The sequence below is a fragment of the Phyllobates terribilis genome, unplaced genomic scaffold (assembly GCF_046119375.1).
Source record: "Phyllobates terribilis strain yellow unplaced genomic scaffold, ASM4611937v1 Scaffold_8__6_contigs__length_399053987, whole genome shotgun sequence".
Taxonomy (NCBI): domain Eukaryota; kingdom Metazoa; phylum Chordata; class Amphibia; order Anura; family Dendrobatidae; genus Phyllobates; species Phyllobates terribilis.
In genome coordinates, this window is record NW_027362768.1 from 295544738 (window position 1) to 295557366 (window position 12629).

The 12629-nt window shown below is 42.8% G+C and overlaps 1 protein-coding gene across 1 annotated transcript in view; it reads right to left on the bottom strand.

The window, feature by feature from the left end:
- LOC141157754 (eukaryotic translation initiation factor 3 subunit L-like) overlaps window positions 1-12629 on the bottom strand; it is an 84621-nt gene that overhangs the window by 53103 nt on the left and 18889 nt on the right. The window lies entirely within an intron of this gene.

A 12629-nucleotide genomic window follows, 5' to 3' on the forward strand; every position in this document is an offset into this window, starting at 1 on the left:
CCTCTTCCAGATTAAATAATTGGTTGTCAACAGTATCCAGGTCTCCTGTTGTGTTCATGTTTCTACCACCTGAAATGTAATCCCTGGGCTCCAACACCGCTAGTTGCTGCTCAGAAGTGCTGTCTGCACAGTCAACACTTGCTCCAGTGTTATTGGGGTTCAGTAACGTCAGCTGAACCCCTGCTGTGTGTCCGGCAATTTCTCCTGCTCTGTCCACATTCACACTACTACTGATTTTAAACTTGCTCCAATTAGGCCTCTGGCTCCTCTCTGTTTTCAGTATTTACCCTGGGTTCCAGCACCGCCAGCTGTTTCCCAGCAGTGTCTTTGGCACGGGTACTCCCTCCTGCCCAGCCTGGTTCCAGCACGCCAGCTGTTTCCAGGTAGTGTCAACGTCACTTTGCCTCCAATACGTTGTCCTGTCGTGTTGCGGTCGGGTTAGCCGACTCTATGGTGCCTGCAGTTTAGGTGACTCCTATGTGGGCTGCGGGATCTGGCAATGAAGGCTGGTTCCATAGTGCCAATAGGACAAGCACCCCCTGTAGGACTGTGGGTTTCGGTAACTCCGGCCGGCTCGCGGTTTTGCAACTTTTTTTTTCATGGGTACCTTCTGCTACCCATCCGAGTTCCAGTACCGCCAGCTGGTTCTCGGCAGTGCCTTTGGCTTACGTGCCTCCTTCTCGGTATCCGAGTTCCACCAACGTCTGCTGGTCCTTGGTAGTGCTTTCTGGCACAGGTACCTGCTGCTTAGTAACCGGGTTCCAGTACCGTCAGCTGGTCCTCGGTAGTTCCATTGGCTCTTGTACCTTCTGCTACCCATCCAGGTTCCAGTACCGTCAGCTGGTTCCAGGCAGTGGCTCAGCCGCCTTGTACCTTCTGCTACATTTCCAAGTTCAAGGTGTAATCTTCAAAGTTTTATAGATAACAACTACAGCAATGCCTGTCACAAATAAGAATATGATGAAGAAGATGAAGAAGAATAGTTGAATAAGAAGAATATGAAGAATGTAAAAAAGAATAATAGGAAGAAGGTGAAGAAGAGGAAGATGAATAAGGTGAAGAAGAAGTTGATGAAAAAGATGCTGCTGCTGAGGATGATGAAGGAGAAAGTGTTGGAAAAGTAAAAAAGAAGGTGAAGAGCATGGAAGTAGTGAAACATAAATATCTGACAAAATATAAAAAAGCTTAACATAGTCAATATCTTTGTAACTCCGAACATTTAAAAAAAAAAATTAATTCCTGCTATTCCATTTGATTGGGCTAAACCTCTATGCCTTTAATGTCTCCTCCACCTCCCCCAATACATTCTACATTATTCTTAGTTGTTTTCCTTCATGTAGAATTAACCTACAAGGAAAGAAAGGGTTTATTTTCATTCCGATATTTGTGTCCCATTGACTTGCATTGGTTTCCGGTATCGGAATCGGCGATATCCGATATTTTTTGGGTATCGGTCCGATCTAATCCGATCCGATATTTCCCGATATCGGAAGGTATAGCTCAACACTAGTAATAAACGCTCAGTGCTCCTACATAAGAATATTAAAATATTTGCAACAGAGTCGATGGGATGTCAAGATTAGATTACCTAAGATTAGCGTGCCTACACAAACTACGTGGTGCAGTAAACATGTCTAAAGGCAGAAAAACATTTACACTGTAAACTGGTTTTGAAAGTTTTTAGATTTTTTTTTTTCCAATTCTTTATTTTAAATTTAGAATCAAAGAAGAAATACCATGAAACTCAGCGACACAAATTGGTTCCACTAGCAGAGAAAACATAATCACTGAGTCACACAGTTATGATACAGTAAATACAGAATTTAACAATTTTATCTTAACAAACAAAGAGATAATGCAAAACGAAACAAGTCAAAACATTCCCAATTACAGGAGAGTATCAGTAATGTATTAGCGTATTCTTGAAATTAAACCATTTCTTGAGGTGTACCGATTTTGAGTATACATAAGAGAGATCCGAAATACCCGCCCCCCACCAAGCTAACACTCTATAGGGCAGCGTGCCCCCGGGTAACTTTACAAGATTTGGCAATATATATGAGAAGTTAGTATTGCCACCCATAACACCCAGCGGTGGCTGGCCACTCAGTCGACCACTGCGGCGTCCCCCACACACCCAGGGACCAGGAGGCGATGTCACCCCATATATTGTGTCCACGGGGCCCAGATCTTCCTAAACTTGTTATGGGTCAGAGAGTCCCAACTCGTCAGTTCCTCTAACCTGAATAGATCTCTCATTTTACATTTCCATTCTTCTAGCGTCGGTGGGGTTTGCTGTTTCCACTTAAGGGCTATCAGGTGTTTTGCCGCCCCTAGCATCAGTGGGGCCAATTCATGCTTTTTTGGGTGAAAGTTATCTGTGGAAAGGGATAAGAGCACCTCCGCAGCCGTCAGATCTGTCTCAAATAGTTTGAGAGATCGCATAACCCCCATAACCCCAGACCAAAATTGTCGGAGGGCCGGGCAATACCAGAAGATATGGGACAAAGTGCCTCGCGCTCCCTCACACCTCCAGCATTGAGGGAAGTTAATTAGCCCCAAATGGTGAAGTTTATCAGGCGTGTAGTACCATCGCGAGAGCAATTTGTACGCCAATTCTTGTGATACCACACATCGTGAAAAACCATGTGAATTGAGGCATATCTTTTGTTTATCCTGTGGAGAGAGATGGATATTCAGTTCAGTCTCCCAGGAGTGTAGAAATAACGGAAAGGCATTATCTGCCATATTTGTGAGATTAGAGTAAAGTTTAGATACAATTTTCGGGACAGGATGGTTAACTTTTGTTAGGATCTCCAGCCAGAGCCATTTGGTGCGGGTTTGAGATAATTTTGAGGTCGAATTCATATAATGGGCAACATGTAGATGTTGTAGATGATTGAGGGGGCGTTTCCCAGCCGCCAATGGCCAACCGTTAACACACGGAATTTTCCCTTGTAGCAAATGTGAAATGGGTTTTTGTGGTAGGGAGGACCACAGTTCGTAGGGATCTATAAAGTCAGGCGAGAAGAGGTAGGGGATAAGTCCTATTGGTATTTTATCTATGAAATTACAAGTGGGTGCTCGGATTGGAATCAATGCACGTCTGGTTTGTAGAGTGGCTAGGAGAATGTCTCCCAATCCCTCTCTTGGAAGGGGGCAGTCTGTCCATAAATATTTCAAAGCATGTTTTCCCAAGAGTTGCATTTCAATTTTGCGAGTCATGACCCTTCTCCGCCCATCTTATTAATTTTAGCCAATTTGCCAGAAGGATAGCTTGGTGGTAGAAGGTTAGGTTAGGTAGACTCGCTCCTCCCCCGCATTTTAAGCGCATCAGAAGTTTCAAAGGTAGTCTGGCTTTTTTGTATTTCCAAACAAATTTGGCTATTAAGTGGTTGAGAGAGCGTATGAAGGAAGCGGGGAGTTGGATTGGGATCATGCTCATCACATAGAAAATTTTGGGGAAAACATAGGACTTAAACACATTTACCCTGCTGAGCCAGGACAGGAGAGGGGTATCATAGGAGCGCAGGAGAGTTTCAGTTTGACTTACCAGTGGGGAGAAATTGTGTTGGAAAAGCGTACCAGGGTCGTCCGTTATATATATCCCCAGGTATTTAAGTTTATGTTGTTGCCATTTAAAAGGGGCAAGGCTCTTTAGAATTTGTACGTCCTCTCTAGGCACCGATATATTCAAGGCCTCCGATTTGTCCAGATTAATCTTGAAATTGGAAAGTTCTCCAAATAAGGAGAAGAGTTCCAAAATCTTTGGGACTGCCATTTTGGGATTGGATAAGAGAAGCAAAAGATCATCCGCAAAGGCAGCCGCTCTCAACTCCAAATGATTAATCCTCATCCCCTCAATCTCAGGCTGTTGCCTGATTGCTTGGATAAATGATTCCATCACTAGGACGAATAAAGAAGGGGGGAGAGGGCAACCCTGCCTTGTGCCATTAGTGATATTAAAGGGCGCTGACAGAGTCCCATTCACCCTAACCCGGGCCGTAGGAAAGGTATACAGTGACATGATTGCGTCTATGAAAGGAGGGGGGAAGGCGAACCTATGTAGAACACACGCCATATAGCGCCAACTGATGCGATCGAATGCCTTTTCAGCATCCGTGGAAAGTAATATAAGCGGCTGACGATTGTGCCTAGCATAAGAAATCGCCTGTAAAACTTTAGTAGTGTTGTCCCTTCCCTCTCTTCCACGAACGAAACCAGCCTGGTCAGGATGAACTAGGTCGGCCAACACTAGATGTATTCTATTAGCTAAAATTTTAGCCCAGAGTTTGAGGTCCGCATTCAGCAGGGAGATAGGGCGGTAATTGCTGCACAAGGTGCCATCTCTCCCCTCCTTAGGAAGCACAGTGATATGTGCCTCTAGAGCCTGTGATGGGGGTACCGAACCCGAGAGGAAAAGGTTAAATAATTCAACCAGCTGAGTAACGAAAACCTCCACAAACGTCTTGTAATAACTGATGGGGAAGCCGTCCGGACCCGGGGTCTTTCCACCAGGAGTAGAGGCAAGTGCCTCCTTTACCTCTTGAGAGGAAATTGGGGCAAGTAAAACACAATGTCCTGAAGCGGAGATCTCAGGGAGCGCAAGAGTAGATAGAAAGTCATGTATGCGATGGAGTGCTGTAGGAGGGTCGGACATGGAATCAGGGGGGTTTAGATTGTATAGGGAGTGATAATATGTGCAGAAGGCCTCTGCTATCCCCTCTGACTCCGAGACTACCTCTCCCCCCTCCGATTGAATCTGCCTAATGAAGCATTTGTCCCTCTGTGCCTTTAACATTCTAGAAGTAAGTTTGCTACCTCTGTTGCCGTGTACATATATTTTTTGCTTGCACCGTGCATACATTTTGGCTGAACGTACGTTAAGTAAGTCCTTTAGTTTTTCTCTCAGATCCCTCAACTCTGTTCGGATGCTGTCCATTTTCTTTTGTTTGTGTAAACGTTCCATGACATTGATTTGATGCAAAAGAGAGTAAATTTCTTTATCTCTTTTATTTTTTATGTGTGACCCCAGGGAAATCAGTTCCCCCCTCAGGACGGCTTTATGGGCTTCCCATATCATGGGGGTAATTTTCCCGTCTACCTTATTCTCCTCAAAAAACCTTTGCAATGAAATTTTGATCTGGGAAACGTTGTCAGCGTTACCTAAAAGTGTATCGTTTAAACGCCATGAGGGAGGGAGCCGTGATAATGAGTCTATTTTAACCGACAGGAAGATCGGGGCATGATCCGATAATGTTATGGATCCGATCGAAGTAGAAGTGATCAGTTTAACCGGTTCCCGACCGCCCACTGTAGATAAACGTCCGCACTGCCTGGGCTCTGTGCAGCGCTGACGTTTAAAAACGGTGGGTGGTCTCGCAGTGCTCAGGACCCCCAGGGTCCTGCAAGCACTGCGATTCCGGTGCAGAGCGTTAGCTCTGACAGGGTACATCATCGGGACCTGATTAGATCAGGTCCCAGTGATGTTAACCTTTTGCTGTCTTCTATATGCTGCGATCTATAGTGATCGCGGCATATAGGAGACAGCAGGAAGAGAGGGGGTCGTCTTACTTACCTCCGAAGACCTCCGTTTCGTTTGAGGACCTGGGGTTGCTATGGCAGCTGGAGGTCACATGACCGCCTCCAGCTCTGCCATATATGGTGTCCTTCCTGTCTGGCTTCAGCCTGTATGTAGCTGATGCCAGACAGGAGACTGACTGAAACAGTCAGTGAAGATCTCATGTAATGTAATATATGTCTATTACATTACATGAGATCAGTGATCAGAAAAATAAAAATTAATGTCCCATACAGGGACTAAGTAAAAATGTAAAAAAAAGTAAAAAAAAAAATTTTTAAACTATTAAAAAAAAAAATCACAAAATAAATAAAAATAAATAAATAAAATATTAAACCAATAAATCCGTATATTATTACAAAACCAAAAAAAGTACACATATTTGGTATCGCCGCGTCCGAAACAACCCGAGCTATAAAACTGTCACACTAATTAACTCCTTCTGTGCACACCGTAATAAAAATAAATAAAAAACAGAGCAAAAAAATATGCTTTTTCATCATATCGCCAAACAAAAAGTGGAAAAAAATGCGATCAAAAAGCAGAATAGAAATAAAAATGGTACCACTGAAAACTTAATCTTGTTCCGCAAAAAAAAGCCGCCATACAGCTCCATCAGCCGAAAAATAAAAAAGTTATAGCGCTCAGAATAAAGCAATGCAAAAAAAATATTTTTTTTTCTATAAAATTGTTTTATTGTGTAAAAGCGCCAAAACATAAAAAAAATACAGTAAGTGTAGTATCGCTGTAAACGTACTGACCCGAAGAATAATGCTGCCTGATCACTTTTACCACACGCAGAGCGGCATAAAAAAAACCTCAAAAAACAATTCCTGAAGTGTTTGTTTTTGTTAACTTTACCTCCCAAAAAACGGAATAGAAAGCGATCAAAAAATGTCACGTACCCAAAAATGGTTCCAATAAAAATGTCAACTCGTCCCGCAAAAAACAAGCCGTCACATGATTCTATCGGCCGAAATATGGAAAAATTATAGCTCTCAAAATATGGTGATGCAAAAACTAGATTTTGCAAAAAAAGCGTATTTTAGTGTGTGACAGCTGTCAGTCATAAAAACCCGATATAAATCTGGTATCTCTGTAATCGCACCGACCCGAAGAATAAAGTAATCTAATCAGTTATATCACACTAGGAACGGCATAAAAAATAAATAAAACAAATATTATTCACCTGCTACTGATTTGTTTATTATATCTCCCAAAGATCCCAGTAAGGCTCTGCTCACATTTATCCTGTGCTCTGCGCTGAGCACTTACACCAGAGTTTCCGTGTAAATCTCTGAAATACGTTATTCAGCCAGAACCCATGATGGAAGATTCCCTGTAATGAGGCAGATATAGGCCACTGTGGACGCCGTCTAGCCTGTGATCCCACGGTGTCATTTGTTTTAGGCGTGCATAAAAGTGCGGTTGGCCACAGTTTTGTGCACTTCTGAAAAAAAGGACACCACTAAACAGAGGCCAGACGGAGTCCAGAGTAACTCTGCTGCCTCATTATAGTGAATGGATCCTGCAGGGGTTTCATCTGAATTACATCACTTGGAAATTTAGATGGAAACCCCGATGTAAGTGCTCAGCCTAGAGCGCCGGATAAATGTTACGTAAAATGTTCCCAATAAAAGCTTCAACTCAGTCCTCAAAAAAAGCTAGTCCCCACTCAGGTCCATCATCTGTTAAAAATATAAGGGACTTCCAAGTTACTGGTAGCAGAAAGGCTCTGGAAAAGCAAAATGGTCCTTGCCCCCCAAAAGAAATTCAGAAAATTTTGTGGTCCCAAATCCAAATGCCTATTCTACAATAATTTGTTCTCCAATTGTCAAATAGCACTCCTTCCCCCTCAAATCTCACCGTATGGCTAAGTGGTACGATACAGCCACATATGGGGTATTGACACTTTTAGAAGAAATTGTGTGACACATTTCGGCACCATTTTTACCCATTGCCCTGTGTGAAAATGTAAAATCTGAGGGTAAAACATTTTTTTGTGGTAAAAATATAATTATGCTTTTTTCACTGCCCAATGGTATAAATTTAAAAATTAAAAAATGCTCACTACTTCCCTAGATGAATTCCTTAAGAGGTGTAGTTTACAAAATGGGGTCATTTGTGGGGGTTTCTGCTGTTTTGGCATGTCAGCGACTCTTCAAATGTGACATGGTGTCTGCTGCCTATCCCAGCCAACATAGCGCTTCTTTCTCTTCCTTACCCTGCCGTACACCAAAGCAGTGGTTTTCCCCCACATATGGGGTATCGGCGTACTCAGGAGAAATTGTACAACAAATTTCATCGTGCAATTTATCCTGTTACCCTTATGATAATGCAAAATTAGGGAATGAAAAACATTTTTTATGGGAAAAATGTGAAAATTTTATTTTTACGGCTCAATATTATAAATTTCTGTGAAGCAGCTGGGGGTGCAAGGTGCTCACCACACATCTAGATAAGTTCCCTAAGGGGTATAGTTTCCAAAATGGTGGCACTTGTGGGGGGTTACCACTGTTTAGGCACATTAGGGGCTCCCCAAATGTGACATGGCGTCCGCTAATTATTCAAACAAATTTTACATTCAAAAAGTCAAATGGCGCTCCTTCCCTTTCAAACCCTGCCATGTGCACAAACAGTAACTTGCCTCCACATATGGGGTATCGGCGTGTTCAGGAGAAATTGCACAACAAATTTCATGGTGCAATTTCTCCTGTTACCCTTATGATAATACAAAATTAGGGAATGAAAAACATTTTTTGAGGGAAAAATTTGAAAATTTTATTTTTACGGCTCAATATTATAAACTTCTGTGAAGCAGCTGGGGGTGCAAGGTGCTCACCACACATCTAGATAAGTTCCCTAAGGGGTCTAGTTTCCAAAATGGTGGCACTTGTGGGGGGTTTCCACTGTTTAGGCACATTAGGGGCTCCCCAAATGTGACATGGCGTCCGCTAATTATTCAAACAAATTTTACATTCAAAAAGTCAAATGGCGCTCCTTCCCTTTCAAACCCTGCCATGTGCCCAAACAGTAATTTGCCTCCACATATGGGGTATCAGCGTGTTCAGGAGAAATTGCATAACAAATTTCATGGTGCAATTTATCCTATTACTCTTATGATAATGCAAAATTAAGGGATGAAAAACGGTTTTGTGGGAAAAATGTGAAAATTTTATTTTTACAGCTCAATATTATAAACTTCTGTGAAGCACCTTGGGGTTCAAGGTGCTCACCACACATCTAGATAAGTTCCCTAAGGGGTCTAGTTTCCAAAATGGTGTCACTTGTGGGGGGTTTCCACTGTTTAGGCACATCAGGAGCTCTCCAAACGCAACATAGCGTCTGCTAATTGTTCAAACAAATTTTACATTCAAAAAGTCAAATGGCGCTCCTTCCCTTCCAAACCCTGCCGTGCGCCCAAACAGTGGTTTTCCCTCACATATGGGGTATCAGCACGCTCAAGAGAAATTGCACAAAAAAATTTGGGGTCCATTTTTTCATGTTACCCCTGTGAAAATAAAAAAAATTGGGTCTAAAGTAACATTTTTGTGAAAAAAGTTAAATGTTAATTTTTTTCTTCCACATTCCAAAAATTCCTGTGAAGCACCTGAAGGGTTAATAAAGTTCTTGAATGTGGTTTTGAGCACCTTGAGGGGTGCAGTTTTTAGAATGGTGTCACTTTTGGGTATTTTCTGTCATAAAGACCCCTCAAAGTGACTTCAAATATGATGTGGTCCCAAAAAAAATGTTTTTGTAAATTTTGTTGGAAAAATGAGAAATCGCTGGTCAACTTTTAACCCTTATAGCTCCCTAACAAAAAAAAATTTTGGTTCCAAAATTGTGCTGATGTAAAGTAGACATGTGGGAAATGTTATTTATTAACTATTTTGTGTGACATATCTCTCTGATTTAAGGGCATGAAAATTCAAAGTTTGAAAATTGCAAAATTTTCAAAATTTTCACCAAATTTCTGATTTTTTCACAAATAAACACAAGTTATATCGAAGAAATTTTACCCCTATCATGAAGTACAATATGTCACGAAAAAACAAACTCAGAATCAGGGGAATACGTTGAAGCGTTCCAGAGTAATTACTTCATAAACTGGCAGTGGTCAGAATTGAAAAAATTGGCCCGGTCACGAAGGCAAAAACAGGCTCTGGCGCGAAGTGGTTAATGGCCGAAGATTGGACTAATAAATAATCAATTCTGTGGTACGTGTCATGAGGGGAAGAATAAAATGTGTAATCCTTTTCATTGGGGTGGGCCAATCTCCAGGGATCTATTAAGTGGATGGTTTGTAGTTTATTGATCAGCTTTCTCCGATCTTTATAAGAAATTGCAGACTTCCCTGAGGAAGAGTCCAGGTCCGGTTGTAACGTCAAGTTAAGATCACCCCCCAGAATTAATAGTCCTTCCATGAACAGTGAGAGTGCGTCCAAAGTGTCCGACAGCCACTCAACCTGTCCCTGGTTTGGAGCATAGACGTTTGCAAATGTAATTGGGGTATTGAACAGAAGACCTTTCACAAAAACGTATCTACCCTCTGAGTCCGTGAGACTATCTTTTAGGGTGAAGGGGAGTCCCCTCTTAAAAGCTATACTGACCACCTTGGAGGCCGACCCCGGGCAGCTATGAAACCACATTGGATACCTAGAGAAGGACATATTGGGGGATCTGCCTCTCTTGAAATGAGTTTCCTGAAAAAAAATTACCTGGGAGTAAGCCTTATTCAAAAGGGACAATATCTGGCTACGTTTGACGGGACTATTCAGTCCCTTTGCGTTGAGAGACGCCACAGTGAGCGAACCTCCCCCAGCGTCACCAGCCATATTCATATGCGTCATCGGTAACCTTTTCCTGCAAAATAATCCTGTAGTGGGAATTAAACAAATTTAAAACAAAACTATGTATAAAAACAAAGATAATCTCATCTTCCGCAGGGGGGGATTGTATAGACCCAATTGTTGAAGATGAGATTCTTAGCAACCAAGTGGTGTTCAAATATAATTCAAGTAGTTATTAACATGTAACAAGAAGAAGACATGTACACATTAAACTGTCAGTTAAATGCCAGAGAGGAACTGTAAGTGATAAGCGCAGCCCTGCACTTTCATGGTCTGTGCCTATAACTATAACTGGAGGGGACCCATGTCCGAAGACTCCCACTCTTTCCGGTAAACGAGGTCAGGGGAGGGCGGGGGGAGAGAAGTGGAAGATCAGTTAAATGAGAGAAGGTGGGGAAATGAGATAAATAGAAAGAGCAGGGTAAAGAAGTAAGAAAAAAAGGGGGGGGGGGAGAGGAAAATTAGGGTATAGATAAAAGTGCAAGAATCCCCACCCTCACCCCAAAGCCTCCCAGGAAGAGAAGAACAGCATAGGCGGTCGGTCCCAGTGTCCATAGGACCGACATGTAAACGAGAACTGGATGCAAAATTCCTTGAGGTTAACAGTCTCTATCTACATCCATTACATAAACCTGTCTCATCAGACAGAGTCCCCTTGAAAGAAAGGTGATAGTCACATTCATGTGTGTTGTTGCCTATTTGCTTGCTTTTTGGCCTTTGGTGATGCCGACTTCTTTTTAATCGACCAATCTTCGGGCTTATCAAGCCGTGGGATGGGCAAACCAATGTCGAGTGGCATCCATGAAGGAATGGATATGGGATCCATTTGTAAGGGTTCCCAGGCAGCCTCCAGATCTTCCGGGGTGCGGATGATGATCTGACGATCCTCCTTAGAAATACCCACCCCAAAGGGGAATAACCACCTGAATCGCAAGCCTTGGCCTAGTATAGCATCTGTCAATGGTTTGAGAATTTTTCTCTTGGCCAATGTAGTTGGGGAGATATCCTGGAAGATTTGGAAATTGAAGTCTCCATACGTCAGTGGAGATTTTTCCCTTGCTCCAGACAAAATGGCTGCCGTATCGACATAGCTGAGGAGACCACAAATTATATCCCTTGGGCGCTCATTAAGTTTGGGCTTTGGTCTAAGAGCTCTATGAACTCTCTCGATGATAACAGCGTCCGCCCTTTCAGTGCCTAGTATAGCTGCAAATATTTCTTTGGACACCTTTCTAAGGGATTCTGGTGCGAACGACTCGGGAATGCCGCGAAGACGCACGTTTTTTCTCCGGCTCCTGTTCTCCTGGTCCTCCAGCGCCAGATAGACGGAATTGATGTGTTGCTGATGGACAAGAATATGATCGCCGAGGGTGTTAGAGGCATCTATTAAGTCCGTCTGTGTGTTCTCAAGTGTTTCAACCCTATGCCCTATATGTCTTACATCTGCTCTGAGATCAGACAGCTCCTTGGTCAAGGGTTATATCGTAGATTCCAGCAAAGATTTCATATAGGACCTGGAGAGAGGAGCCGAGTCTTCCGAAGTAGAACCGCAGTCTGAGTCACCCGGTTCTTCGTCAGAGTGATCGTTAACCACAGAAGTCGCTCCACTACGGACCTTTTGTTTATCTGGTGACTGCGACATTCCCAATTTTTTATTTAGGAATTTTTCCATATTTCCCTTAGGTGTGGTAGACTGAGTAATAGAAGTTTGCCGTTGGAGGCTTTTTGCCCGAATTTTGTGATCTGTGCGAACCATCATGAGGCAGCTGATTACGGGCGATTATAAACACCACTTGGTTACATCAGAAAAGTCATTGTATCTGCATATTTATCCGACTCTGGGCATAGTTGTGGAGATTATAATCCCAAAAAAGTGTAGAGATGTGGTAACCCAATTCTTCCAGCAGGTGGAGCTCTCACTCCACAAATTGATGAATACCAGCACTCAGGCAGAGGAAGCTATGCATAAGAGAAATTGAAATAGTGTCGGTGCCTGTATATGAACGGGCCACAGTAGTAAGATCACAGCTCTTCCCCTCCAGCAGTTTATCACTACCCCAGGGATATATTCGTGTCTTATAGATGTTGCAGACACTGGGGACTGCTTCCCCACCAGGCAGTAAGGGATTAATGAGTGCACAGTTCAGCCACCAGCAACTTCTCTCCAGGCGCTTGGGGGTTAACCGAGCTTGTTAGCT